Source organism: Dendrobates tinctorius, unplaced genomic scaffold (genome assembly GCF_039654945.1).
Source record: "Dendrobates tinctorius isolate UK_male_01 unplaced genomic scaffold, ASM3965494v1 ptg000170l, whole genome shotgun sequence".
In the NCBI taxonomy this organism is placed as follows: Eukaryota; Metazoa; Chordata; class Amphibia; order Anura; family Dendrobatidae; genus Dendrobates; species Dendrobates tinctorius.
In genome coordinates, this window is record NW_027361837.1 from 4,525,375 (window position 1) to 4,540,245 (window position 14,871).

Consider the following 14,871-nt stretch of genomic DNA (forward strand, 5'->3'; position numbering starts at 1 on the left):
GAAATTTCTGATGTTTTTCTACTCATCTCATGAGCCCAAACAAGTCTCTAAAAGCATGAGTTTGCAACTACTTTACTTTTGGAGAAAATTCAAAACATTCATTATTCAATAGAGCCCAATAGCAAAAACCAGCGTTTTGAATGAAGAATCACATTTCTTGGTAGAATCATGCAGGATTGAAATTTTTGATGGTTTTTTACTCCTCTCAACAGCCCAAACAAGTTTCTAAAAGGATGTGTTTGCAACTACTTTACTTTTGGAGAAAATTCAAAACATTCATTATTCAATAGAGCCCAATAGCAAAAACCAGCGTTTTGAATGAAGAATCACATTTCTTGGTAGAATCATGCAGGATTGAAATATTTGATGGTTTTTTACTCCTCTCAACAGCCCAAACAAGTTTCTAAAAGGATGAGTTTGCAACTACTTTACTTTTGGAGAAAATTCAAAACATTCATTATTCAATAGGGCCCAAACTATCAAAAACCAGCCGTTCCAATGAACACACATGTCTTGGTAGAATCATGCAGGACTGAAATTTTTGATGTTTTTCTACTCATCTCATGAGCCCAAACAAGTCTCTAAAAGCATGAGTTTGCAACTACTTTACTTTTGGAGAAAATTCAAAACATTCATTATTCAATAGAGCCCAATAGCAAAAACCAGCGTTTTGAATGAAGAATCACATTTCTTGGTAGAATCATGCAGGATTGAAATATTTGATGGTTTTTTACTCCTCTCAACAGCCCAAACAAGTTTCTAAAAGGATGAGTTTGCAACTACTTTACTTTTGGAGAAAATTCAAAACATTCATTATTCAATAGGGCCCAAACTATCAAAAACCAGCCGTTTCAATGAACACACATGTCTTGGTAGAATCATGCAGGACTGAAATTTTTGATGTTTTTCTACTCATCTCATGAGCCCAAACAAGTCTCTAAAAGCATGAGTTTGCAACTACTTTACTTTTGGAGAAAATTCAAAACATTCATTATTCAATAGAGCCCAATAGCAAAAACCAGCGTTTTGAATGAAGAATCACATTTCTTGGTAGAATCATGCAGGATTGAAATTTTTGATGGTTTTTTACTCCTCTCAACAGCCCAAACAAGTTTCTAAAAGGATGAGTTTGCAACTACTTTACTTTTGGAGAAAATTCAAAACATTCATTATTCAATAGGGCCCAAACTATCAAAAACCAGCGGTTTCAATGAACACACATTTCTTGGTAGAATCATGCAGGACTGAAATTTTTGATGTTTTTCTACTCCTCTCATGAGCCCAAACAAGTCTCTAAAAGCATGAGTTTGCAACTACTTTACTTTTGGAGAAAATTCAAAACATTCATTATTCAATAGAGCCCAATAGCAAAAACCAGCGTTTTGAATGAAGAATCACATTTCTTGGTAGAATCATGCAGGATTGAAATTTTTGATGGTTTATTACTCCCCTCAACAGCCCAAACAAGTTTCTAAAAGAATGAGTTTGCAACTACTTTACTTTTGGAGAAAATTCAAAACATTCATTATTCAATAGGGCCCAAACTATCAAAAACCAGCGGTTTGAATGAACACATTTCTTGGTAGAATCATGCAGGACTGAAATTTTTGATGTTTTTCTACTCCTCTCATGAGCCCAAACAAGTCTCTAAAAGCATGAGTTTGCAACTACTTTACTTTTGGAGAAAATTCAAAACATTCACTATTCAATAGAGCCCAAAAGCAAAAATCAGGTTTTGAATGAAGAATCACATTTCTTGGTAAAATTATGCAGGATTGAATTTTCTGATGGTTTTTTACTCCTCTCAACAGCCCAAACAAGTTTCTAAAAGGATGAGTTTGCAACTACTTTACTTTTGGAGAAAATTCAAAACATTCATTATTCAATAGGGCCCAAACTATCAAAAACCAGCGGTTTCAATGAACACACATTTCTTGGTAGAATCATGCAGGACTGAAATTTTTGATGTTTTTCTACTCCTCTCATGAGCCCAAACAAGTCTCTAAAAGCATGAGTTTGCAACTACTTTACTTTTGGAGAAAATTCAAAACATTCATTATTCAATAGAGCCCAATAGCAAAAACCAGCGTTTTGAATGAAGAATCACATTTCTTGGTAGAATCATGCAGGATTGAAATTTTTGATGGTTTTTTACTCCTCTCAACAGCCCAAACAAGTTTCTAAAAGGATGAGTTTGCAACTACTTTACTTTTGGAGAAAATTCAAAACATTCATTATTCAATAGGGCCCAAACTATCAAAAACCAGCGGTTTGAATGAACACATTTCTTGGTAGAATCATGCAGGACTGAAATTTTTGATGTTTTTCTACTCCTCTCATGAGCCCAAACAAGTCTCTAAAAGCATGAGTTTGCAACTACTTTACTTTTGGAGAAAATTCAAAACATTCACTATTCAATAGAGCCCAATAACAAAAATCAGGTTTTGAATGAAGAATCACATTTCTTGGTAAAATCATGCAGGATTGAAATTTTTGATGGTTTTTTACTCCTCTCAACAGCCCAAACAAGTTTCTAAAAGGATGAGTTTGCAACTACTTTACTTTTGGAGAAAATTCAAAACATTCATTATTCAATAGGGCCCAAACTATCAAAAACCAGCGGTTTCAATGAACACACATTTCTTGGTAGAATCATGCAGGACTGAAATTTTTGATGTTTTTCTACTCCTCTCATGAGCCCAAACAAGTCTCTAAAAGCATGAGTTTGCAACTACTTTACTTTTGGAGAAAATTCAAAACATTCATTATTCAATAGAGCCCAATAGCAAAAACCAGCGTTTTGAATGAAGAATCACATTTCTTGGTAGAATCATGCAGGATTGAAATTTTTGATGGTTTTTTACTCCTCTCAACAGCCCAAACAAGTTTCTAAAAGGATGAGTTTGCAACTACTTTACTTTTGGAGAAAATTCAAAACATTCATTATTCAATAGGGCCCAAACTATCAAAAACCAGCGGTTTCAATGAACACACATTTCTTGGTAGAATCATGCAGGACTGAAATTTTTGATGTTTTTCTACTCCTCTCATGAGCCCAAACAAGTCTCTAAAAGCATGAGTTTGCAACTACTTTACTTTTGGAGAAAATTCAAAACATTCATTATTCAATAGAGCCCAATAGCAAAAACCAGCGTTTTGAATGAAGAATCACATTTCTTGGTAGAATCATGCAGGATTGAAATTTTTGATGGTTTTTTTACTCCTCTCAACAGCCCAAATAAGTTTCTAAAAGGATGAGTTTGCAACTACTTTACTTTTGGAGAAAATTCAAAACATTCATTATTCAATAGGGCTCAAACTATCAAAAACCAGCGGTTTCAGTGAACACACATTTCTTGGTAGAATCATTCAGGACTGAAATTTTTGATGTTTTTCTACTCCTCTCATGAGCCCAAACAAGTCTCTAAAAGCATGAGTTTGCAACTACTTTACTTTTGGAGAAAATTCAAAACATTCATTATTCAATAGAGCCCAATAGCAAAAACCAGCGTTTTGAATGAAGAATCACATTTCTTGGTAGAATCATGCAGGATTGAAATTTTTGATGGTTTTTTACTCCTCTCAACAGCCCAAACAAGTTTCTAAAAGGATGAGTTTGCAACTACTTTACTTTTGGAGAAAATTCAAAACATTCATTATTCAATAGGGCCCAAACTATCAAAAACCAGCGGTTTCAATGAACACACATTTCTTGGTAGAATCATGCAGGACTGAAATTTTTGATGTTTTTCTACTCCTCTCATGAGCCCAAACAAGTCTCTAAATGCATGAGTTTGCAACTACTTTACTTTTGGAGAAAATTCAAAACATTCATTATTCAATAGAGCCCAATAGCAAAAACCAGCGTTTTGAATGAAGAATCACATTTCTTGGTAGAATCATGCAGGATTGAAATTTTTGATGGTTTTTTACTCCTCTCAACAGCCCAAACAAGTTTCTAAAAGGATGAGTTTGCAACTACTTTACTTTTGGAGAAAATTCAAAACATTCATTATTCAATAGGGCCCAAACTATCAAAAACCAGCCGTTTCAATGAACACACATGTCTTGGTAGAATCATGCAGGACTGAAATTTCTGATGTTTTTCTACTCATCTCATGAGCCCAAACAAGTCTCTAAAAGCATGAGTTTGCAACTACTTTACTTTTGGAGAAAATTCAAAACATTCATTATTCAATAGAGTCCAATAGCAAAAACCAGCGTTTTGAATGAAGAATCACATTTCTTGGTAGAATCATGCAGGATTGAAATATTTGATGGTTTTTTACTCCTCTCAACAGCCCAAACAAGTTTCTAAAAGGATGAGTTTGCAACTACTTTACTTTTGGAGAAAATTCAAAACATTCATTATTCAATAGGGCCCAAACTATCAAAAACCAGCCGTTTCAATGAACACACATGTCTTGGTAGAATCATGCAGGACTGAAATTTTTGATGTTTTTCTACTCCTCTCATGAGCCCAAACAAGTCTCTAAAAGCATGAGTTTGCAACTACTTTACTTTTGAAGAAAATTCAAAACATTCATTATTCAATAGAGCCCAATAGCAAAAACCAGCGTTTTGAATGAAGAATCACATTTCTTGGTAGAATCATGCAGGATTGAAATTTTTGATGGTTTTTTTACTCCTCTCAACAGCCCAAACAAGTTTCTAAAAGGATGAGTTTGCAACTACTTTACTTTTGGAGAAAATTCAAAACATTCATTATTCAATAGGGCCCAAACTATCAAAAACCAGCGGTTTCAATGAACACACATTTCTTGGTAGAATCATTCAGGACTGAAATTTTTGATGTTTTTCTACTCCTCTCATGAGCCCAAACAAGTCTCTAAAAGCATGAGTTTGCAACTACTTTACTTTTGGAGAAAATTCAAAGCATTCATTATTCAATAGAGCCCAATAGCAAAAACCAGCGTTTTGAATGAAGAATCACATTTCTTGGTAGAATCATGCAGGATTGAAATTTTTGATGGTTTTTTACTTCTCTCAACAGCCCAAACAAGTTTCTAAAAGGATGAGTTTGCAACTACTTTACTTTTGGAGAAAATTCAAAACATTCATTATTCAATAGGGCCCAAACTATCAAAAACCAGCGGTTTCAATGAACACACATTTCTTGGTAGAATCATGCAGGACTGAAATTTTTGATGTTTTTCTACTCCTCTCATGAGCCCAAACAAGTCTCTAAAAGCATGAGTTTGCAACTACTTTACTTTTGGAGAAAATTCAAAACATTCATTATTCAATAGAGCCCAATAGCAAAAACCAGCGTTTTGAATGAAGAATCACATTTCTTGGTAGAATCATGCAGGATTGAAATTTTTGATGGTTTTTTACTCCTCTCAACAGCCCAAACAAGTTTCTAAAAGGATGAGTTTGCAACTACTTTACTTTTGGAGAAAATTCAAAACATTCATTATTCAATAGGGCCCAAACTATCAAAAACCAGCCGTTTCAATGAACACACATGTCTTGGTAGAATCATGCAGGACTGAAATTTCTGATGTTTTTCTACTCATCTCATGAGCCCAAACAAGTCTCTAAAAGCATGAGTTTGCAACTACTTTACTTTTGGAGAAAATTCAAAACATTCATTATTCAATAGAGCCCAATAGCAAAAACCAGCGTTTTGAATGAAGAATCACATTTCTTGGTAGAATCATGCAGGATTGAAATTTTTGATGGTTTTTTACTCCTCTCAACAGCCCAAACAAGTTTCTAAAAGGATGTGTTTGCAACTACTTTACTTTTGGAGAAAATTCAAAACATTCATTATTCAATAGAGCCCAATAGCAAAAACCAGCGTTTTGAATGAAGAATCACATTTCTTGGTAGAATCATGCAGGATTGAAATATTTGATGGTTTTTTACTCCTCTCAACAGCCCAAACAAGTTTCTAAAAGGATGAGTTTGCAACTACTTTACTTTTGGAGAAAATTCAAAACATTCATTATTCAATAGGGCCCAAACTATCAAAAACCAGCCGTTCCAATGAACACACATGTCTTGGTAGAATCATGCAGGACTGAAATTTTTGATGTTTTTCTACTCATCTCATGAGCCCAAACAAGTCTCTAAAAGCATGAGTTTGCAACTACTTTACTTTTGGAGAAAATTCAAAACATTCATTATTCAATAGAGCCCAATAGCAAAAACCAGCGTTTTGAATGAAGAATCACATTTCTTGGTAGAATCATGCAGGATTGAAATATTTGATGGTTTTTTACTCCTCTCAACAGCCCAAACAAGTTTCTAAAAGGATGAGTTTGCAACTACTTTACTTTTGGAGAAAATTCAAAACATTCATTATTCAATAGGGCCCAAACTATCAAAAACCAGCCGTTTCAATGAACACACATGTCTTGGTAGAATCATGCAGGACTGAAATTTTTGATGTTTTTCTACTCATCTCATGAGCCCAAACAAGTCTCTAAAAGCATGAGTTTGCAACTACTTTACTTTTGGAGAAAATTCAAAACATTCATTATTCAATAGAGCCCAATAGCAAAAACCAGCGTTTTGAATGAAGAATCACATTTCTTGGTAGAATCATGCAGGATTGAAATTTTTGATGGTTTTTTTACTCCTCTCAACAGCCCAAACAAGTTTCTAAAAGGATGAGTTTGCAACTACTTTACTTTTGGAGAAAATTCAAAACATTAAATAACAACAAAAACTCAAAAACTATGGCAAATAGATTCAAACCCATAAATAAAAAGCATTTAATTAAAAAACTTTCCCAGAACTCAGTGAATATAGAAAAGCCAAGGGACATAGCTTTGGCTTTTGAAAAATACTACTCAAACCTTTACAATATAGGGAAAAATGGGACTTATCCCCCTCCTACAGAGGAGATGATAGATAATTTCCTGGGAGGAGTAGAGTTGAGATCTCTGTCTTCTGAGCAAAGGGAAATGCTTGATGCACCCTTCTCTGAGGGAGAGGTCTCTCTGGCAATAAAAAATCTCAAATGTAATAAGGCTCCTGGTCCAGACGGATTCCCTGTGGAATATTATAAAACATTTCAGGAAAATCTGGTCCCCTATTTAACAAACACCCTAAATTTTATAAAATCAAAAGGAACATGTAGTGCAGATATGCTGAGAGCCACCATAGTGGTAATCCCCAAACCGGACAAAGATCCCACCAAGATAGAAAACTATAGACCCATATCCCTCCTGAATGCAGACATCAAGGTCTATGCAAAAATACTGGCAGAAAGGGTGCAGGATGTTATCCAATATCTCATACATCCCGATCAAGTGGGTTTTGTAAAATTTAGACAGACTTCTGACAGTTCAAGAAGTGTCTTGCACCATATACACTTTTGTAACAAGAAAAAAATTCCCAGTCTGTTTGTGGCCCTTGATGCGGAGAAAGCTTTTGACCGCATCAATTGGACATATGCATTCGCAGTATTAAAGAAGATGGGTTTTGGTGAGGAGATGTTGAAAAGTGTTCAGGCTCTGTACTCCCAACCGTCTGCCTCTGTGCTGGTCAATAGCACGATGTCAGGGAAATTTGACATAACAAACGGAACAAGACAGGGATGCCCTCTGTCCCCAATTATTTTTATCCTGAGTCTGGAACCACTGGCTCAAAGGATAAGGGACTCGAGTGAGGTGAGGGGAGTACGGTTGGGAGATGTAGAGCATAAAATAAATTTATATGCAGACGATATCATACTCACACTGACAGATCCTGTTGAGTCATTGAAGGCGACTTGGGACATCATAGAGTTGTTTGGTTCAATATCATATTATAAACTCAATGTAAAAAAGACTAACGTTTTGTCACTATTTATTTCAGCCCCTATAAAACAGCAATTACAAGATAAGTACCCTTTTACTTGGGACTGCACTAAAATCCCATATCTAGGAATTTGGCTCACAAGCGACCTCACACACACAAGTGAGGTAAACATAGATAGCCTTTTGAAATCCCTTGACACTAAGTTGGGAGAATTGTCAAAAACCCCAGCCACTTGGTTGGGAAGAATAGTACTATATAAGATGTTCTGCCTCCCAAAGGTGTTGTTTTTGTACAGGAATGTCCCTCTGCCTTTATCAATGCAACACATACAAAAATTAACTCATCAAATGAACAGATTTATTTGGAATAATAAAAAGCCTAGGGTAAAGAAACACACACTACTTAAATCTAGAGAAAATGGGGGGATAGCCCTTCCAGACTTGGAGGCGTATTACTTTGCCACCACAACTGAATTGACAAAAATGTGGCTCACAGAACAGACAGAATTGGGATGGCCAAAAATTGAAAGAGATTTAATGCCTAATAAAGAACCGACACTTTATGTTTCCTATTTTCTTCTGCACAGAGGAGAGATTGGAGACATAGAAAACCCAATACTCAGAGCCTCTGTGCAGAGCTGGTCACATATGTGCAGGAGAAGGTTTAATGTCTCCCCTGTTTCAACCAAAAGACTGAGACTTCACTTTTTGGCACCTGTCAAGGTTTCTTTGAGACCCATGTTTGATAACTGGAAAACATTCCCCATTGCTTATGTGGATGATTTATTGGACAATAATAAAGTCATGCCTTTTGAGTTGGTCAAGGCTAAATTTAAAATCCCTAATACGGAATATATGAAATACCTCATACTCAAAGAGGAATATAACAAATTTAAGAGATATTTCTGCAAGATAGTTTTGGTCAACCATACCATTTATAATTTCCTAACCAGCACAACCCCCAGGCACAAGAGCTCTCTTAAACCCCTGTATAACTTCCTGACCGGCAAATACACCTTTTCTAAGGGTGGATGCTTTGAAAAATGGGAGACTACTCTGCAGAAGCAGATTTGTGCCCCACAGTGGACATTGTCTTTTAAGACTGCAGTGAGGTCTACAAATTGCATGAACATTTTGGAAACACATTACAAACTAGTCCACAGATATTACTTGACCCCAAACAGGATTAAACATTTTGGGGAAGGGGGATCTGATCTGTGTTGGCGGGGATGCGGGTCTCAGGCTGACTTACTCCATATTTTCTGGGGATGCCCGGTACTGAAACCATACTGGCTTAAGGTCTCCAATTTGATTTCGATCATATGCAACTGGCGTGTTCAGTTGCACCCTGCCTTGGCCTTACTACTCATAGATATTTGCAGATTCAAAACAACAAAGTATTTGGTTGCCCACATACTCATGTCTGCAATATACCTTATAGCGAAAGGTTGGAACAATAAGCAACCTCCGAACATTGCCACATTGATCATGTTGGTAGACAAACATTGTGTTTATGAAAAAATTCATTATATTAACAATATGTCAATAAAGTTATTTGACGACAGATGGCATAGATGGTTGAAACTCAAATCTAAGATAGAAGAAGAATTTATATCTTGATATCTTGATTTTTGCTCTTTTTGTGTGCCAAAATTTCACATGTATTTGGTGTTTGCCTGTGCTGTTGTAATTGTTTTTCAAATCTATTTCAATTAATGTTAATTGTACATACTTTAAATGATGATATGATGTTCAGATACCATATGATGATGTCCTGATGTACATTATCTTGACTCTATTCGAACATGATATATATGAGGTATGTTTATACATTCCTATTATTTTGAAAACTCAATAAAAATATTGTTTAAGAAAATTCAAAACATTCATTATTCAATAGGGCCCAAACTATCAAAAACCAGCGGTTTCAATGAACACACATTTCTTGGTAGAATCATGCAGGACTGAAATTTTTGATGTTTTTCTACTCCTCTCATGAGCCCAAACAAGTCTCTAAAAGCATGAGTTTGCAACTACTTTACTTTTGGAGAAAATTCAAAACATTCATTATTCAATAGAGCCCAATAGCAAAAACCAGCGTTTTGAATGAAGAATCACATTTCTTGGTAGAATCATGCAGGATTGAAATTTTTGATGGTTTATTACTCCCCTCAACAGCCCAAACAAGTTTCTAAAAGAATGAGTTTGCAACTACTTTACTTTTGGAGAAAATTCAAAACATTCATTATTCAATAGGGCCCAAACTATCAAAAACCAGCGGTTTGAATGAACACATTTCTTGGTAGAATCATGCAGGACTGAAATTTTTGATGTTTTTCTACTCCTCTCATGAGCCCAAACAAGTCTCTAAAAGCATGAGTTTGCAACTACTTTACTTTTGGAGAAAATTCAAAACATTCACTATTCAATAGAGCCCAAAAGCAAAAATCAGGTTTTGAATGAAGAATCACATTTCTTGGTAAAATTATGCAGGATTGAATTTTCTGATGGTTTTTTACTCCTCTCAACAGCCCAAACAAGTTTCTAAAAGGATGAGTTTGCAACTACTTTACTTTTGGAGAAAATTCAAAACATTCATTATTCAATAGGGCCCAAACTATCAAAAACCAGCGGTTTCAATGAACACACATTTCTTGGTAGAATCATGCAGGACTGAAATTTTTGATGTTTTTCTACTCCTCTCATGAGCCCAAACAAGTCTCTAAAAGCATGAGTTTGCAACTACTTTACTTTTGGAGAAAATTCAAAACATTCATTATTCAATAGAGCCCAATAGCAAAAACCAGCGTTTTGAATGAAGAATCACATTTCTTGGTAGAATCATGCAGGATTGAAATTTTTGATGGTTTTTTACTCCTCTCAACAGCCCAAACAAGTTTCTAAAAGGATGAGTTTGCAACTACTTTACTTTTGGAGAAAATTCAAAACATTCATTATTCAATAGGGCCCAAACTATCAAAAACCAGCGGTTTGAATGAACACATTTCTTGGTAGAATCATGCAGGACTGAAATTTTTGATGTTTTTCTACTCCTCTCATGAGCCCAAACAAGTCTCTAAAAGCATGAGTTTGCAACTACTTTACTTTTGGAGAAAATTCAAAACATTCACTATTCAATAGAGCCCAATAGCAAAAATCAGGTTTTGAATGAAGAATCACATTTCTTGGTAAAATCATGCAGGATTGAAATTTTTGATGGTTTTTTACTCCTCTCAACAGCCCAAACAAGTTTCTAAAAGGATGAGTTTGCAACTACTTTACTTTTGGAGAAAATTCAAAACATTCATTATTCAATAGGGCCCAAACTATCAAAAACCAGCGGTTTCAATGAACACACATTTCTTGGTAGAATCATGCAGGACTGAAATTTTTGATGTTTTTCTACTCCTCTCATGAGCCCAAACAAGTCTCTAAAAGCATGAGTTTGCAACTACTTTACTTTTGGAGAAAATTCAAAACATTCATTATTCAATAGAGCCCAATAGCAAAAACCAGCGTTTTGAATGAAGAATCACATTTCTTGGTAGAATCATGCAGGATTGAAATTTTTGATGGTTTTTTACTCCTCTCAACAGCCCAAACAAGTTTCTAAAAGGATGAGTTTGCAACTACTTTACTTTTGGAGAAAATTCAAAACATTCATTATTCAATAGGGCCCAAACTATCAAAAACCAGCGGTTTCAATGAACACACATTTCTTGGTAGAATCATGCAGGACTGAAATTTTTGATGTTTTTCTACTCCTCTCATGAGCCCAAACAAGTCTCTAAAAGCATGAGTTTGCAACTACTTTACTTTTGGAGAAAATTCAAAACATTCATTATTCAATAGAGCCCAATAGCAAAAACCAGCGTTTTGAATGAAGAATCACATTTCTTGGTAGAATCATGCAGGATTGAAATTTTTGATGGTTTTTTTACTCCTCTCAACAGCCCAAATAAGTTTCTAAAAGGATGAGTTTGCAACTACTTTACTTTTGGAGAAAATTCAAAACATTCATTATTCAATAGGGCTCAAACTATCAAAAACCAGCGGTTTCAGTGAACACACATTTCTTGGTAGAATCATTCAGGACTGAAATTTTTGATGTTTTTCTACTCCTCTCATGAGCCCAAACAAGTCTCTAAAAGCATGAGTTTGCAACTACTTTACTTTTGGAGAAAATTCAAAACATTCATTATTCAATAGAGCCCAATAGCAAAAACCAGCGTTTTGAATGAAGAATCACATTTCTTGGTAGAATCATGCAGGATTGAAATTTTTGATGGTTTTTTACTCCTCTCAACAGCCCAAACAAGTTTCTAAAAGGATGAGTTTGCAACTACTTTACTTTTGGAGAAAATTCAAAACATTCATTATTCAATAGGGCCCAAACTATCAAAAACCAGCGGTTTCAATGAACACACATTTCTTGGTAGAATCATGCAGGACTGAAATTTTTGATGTTTTTCTACTCCTCTCATGAGCCCAAACAAGTCTCTAAATGCATGAGTTTGCAACTACTTTACTTTTGGAGAAAATTCAAAACATTCATTATTCAATAGAGCCCAATAGCAAAAACCAGCGTTTTGAATGAAGAATCACATTTCTTGGTAGAATCATGCAGGATTGAAATTTTTGATGGTTTTTTACTCCTCTCAACAGCCCAAACAAGTTTCTAAAAGGATGAGTTTGCAACTACTTTACTTTTGGAGAAAATTCAAAACATTCATTATTCAATAGGGCCCAAACTATCAAAAACCAGCCGTTTCAATGAACACACATGTCTTGGTAGAATCATGCAGGACTGAAATTTCTGATGTTTTTCTACTCATCTCATGAGCCCAAACAAGTCTCTAAAAGCATGAGTTTGCAACTACTTTACTTTTGGAGAAAATTCAAAACATTCATTATTCAATAGAGTCCAATAGCAAAAACCAGCGTTTTGAATGAAGAATCACATTTCTTGGTAGAATCATGCAGGATTGAAATATTTGATGGTTTTTTACTCCTCTCAACAGCCCAAACAAGTTTCTAAAAGGATGAGTTTGCAACTACTTTACTTTTGGAGAAAATTCAAAACATTCATTATTCAATAGGGCCCAAACTATCAAAAACCAGCCGTTTCAATGAACACACATGTCTTGGTAGAATCATGCAGGACTGAAATTTTTGATGTTTTTCTACTCCTCTCATGAGCCCAAACAAGTCTCTAAAAGCATGAGTTTGCAACTACTTTACTTTTGAAGAAAATTCAAAACATTCATTATTCAATAGAGCCCAATAGCAAAAACCAGCGTTTTGAATGAAGAATCACATTTCTTGGTAGAATCATGCAGGATTGAAATTTTTGATGGTTTTTTTACTCCTCTCAACAGCCCAAACAAGTTTCTAAAAGGATGAGTTTGCAACTACTTTACTTTTGGAGAAAATTCAAAACATTCATTATTCAATAGGGCCCAAACTATCAAAAACCAGCGGTTTCAATGAACACACATTTCTTGGTAGAATCATTCAGGACTGAAATTTTTGATGTTTTTCTACTCCTCTCATGAGCCCAAACAAGTCTCTAAAAGCATGAGTTTGCAACTACTTTACTTTTGGAGAAAATTCAAAGCATTCATTATTCAATAGAGCCCAATAGCAAAAACCAGCGTTTTGAATGAAGAATCACATTTCTTGGTAGAATCATGCAGGATTGAAATTTTTGATGGTTTTTTACTTCTCTCAACAGCCCAAACAAGTTTCTAAAAGGATGAGTTTGCAACTACTTTACTTTTGGAGAAAATTCAAAACATTCATTATTCAATAGGGCCCAAACTATCAAAAACCAGCGGTTTCAATGAACACACATTTCTTGGTAGAATCATGCAGGACTGAAATTTTTGATGTTTTTCTACTCCTCTCATGAGCCCAAACAAGTCTCTAAAAGCATGAGTTTGCAACTACTTTACTTTTGGAGAAAATTCAAAACATTCATTATTCAATAGAGCCCAATAGCAAAAACCAGCGTTTTGAATGAAGAATCACATTTCTTGGTAGAATCATGCAGGATTGAAATTTTTGATGGTTTTTTACTCCTCTCAACAGCCCAAACAAGTTTCTAAAAGGATGAGTTTGCAACTACTTTACTTTTGGAGAAAATTCAAAACATTCATTATTCAATAGGGCCCAAACTATCAAAAACCAGCCGTTTCAATGAACACACATGTCTTGGTAGAATCATGCAGGACTGAAATTTCTGATGTTTTTCTACTCATCTCATGAGCCCAAACAAGTCTCTAAAAGCATGAGTTTGCAACTACTTTACTTTTGGAGAAAATTCAAAACATATCATTATTCAATAGAGCCCAATAGCAAAAACCAGCGTTTTGAATGAAGAATCACATTTCTTGGTAGAATCATGCAGGATTGAAATTTTTGATGGTTTTTTACATCTCTCAACAGCCCAAACAAGTTTCTAAAAGGATGTGTTTGCAACTACTTTACTTTTGGAGAAAATTCAAAACATTCATTATTCAATAGAGCCCAATAGCAAAAACCAGCGTTTTGAATGAAGAATCACGTTTCTTGGTAGAATCATGCAGGATTGAAATATTTGATGGTTTTTTACTCCTCTCAACAGCCCAAACAAGTTTCTAAAAGGATGAGTTTGCAACTACTTTACTTTTGGAGAAAATTCAAAACATTCATTATTCAATAGGGCCCAAACTATCAAAAACCAGCCGTTCCAATGAACACACATGTCTTGGTAGAATCATGCAGGACTGAAATTTTTGATGTTTTTCTACTCATCTCATGAGCCCAAACAAGTCTCTAAAAGCATGAGTTTGCAACTACTTTACTTTTGGAGAAAATTCAAAACATTCATTATTCAATAGAGCCCAATAGCAAAAACCAGCGTTTTGAATGAAGAATCACATTTCTTGGTAGAATCATGCAGGATTGAAATATTTGATGGTTTTTTACTCCTCTCAACAGCCCAAACAAGTTTCTAAAAGGATGAGTTTGCAACTACTTTACTTTTGGAGAAAATTCAAAACATTCATTATTCAATAGGGCCCAAACTATCAAAAACCAGCCGTTTCAATGAACACAC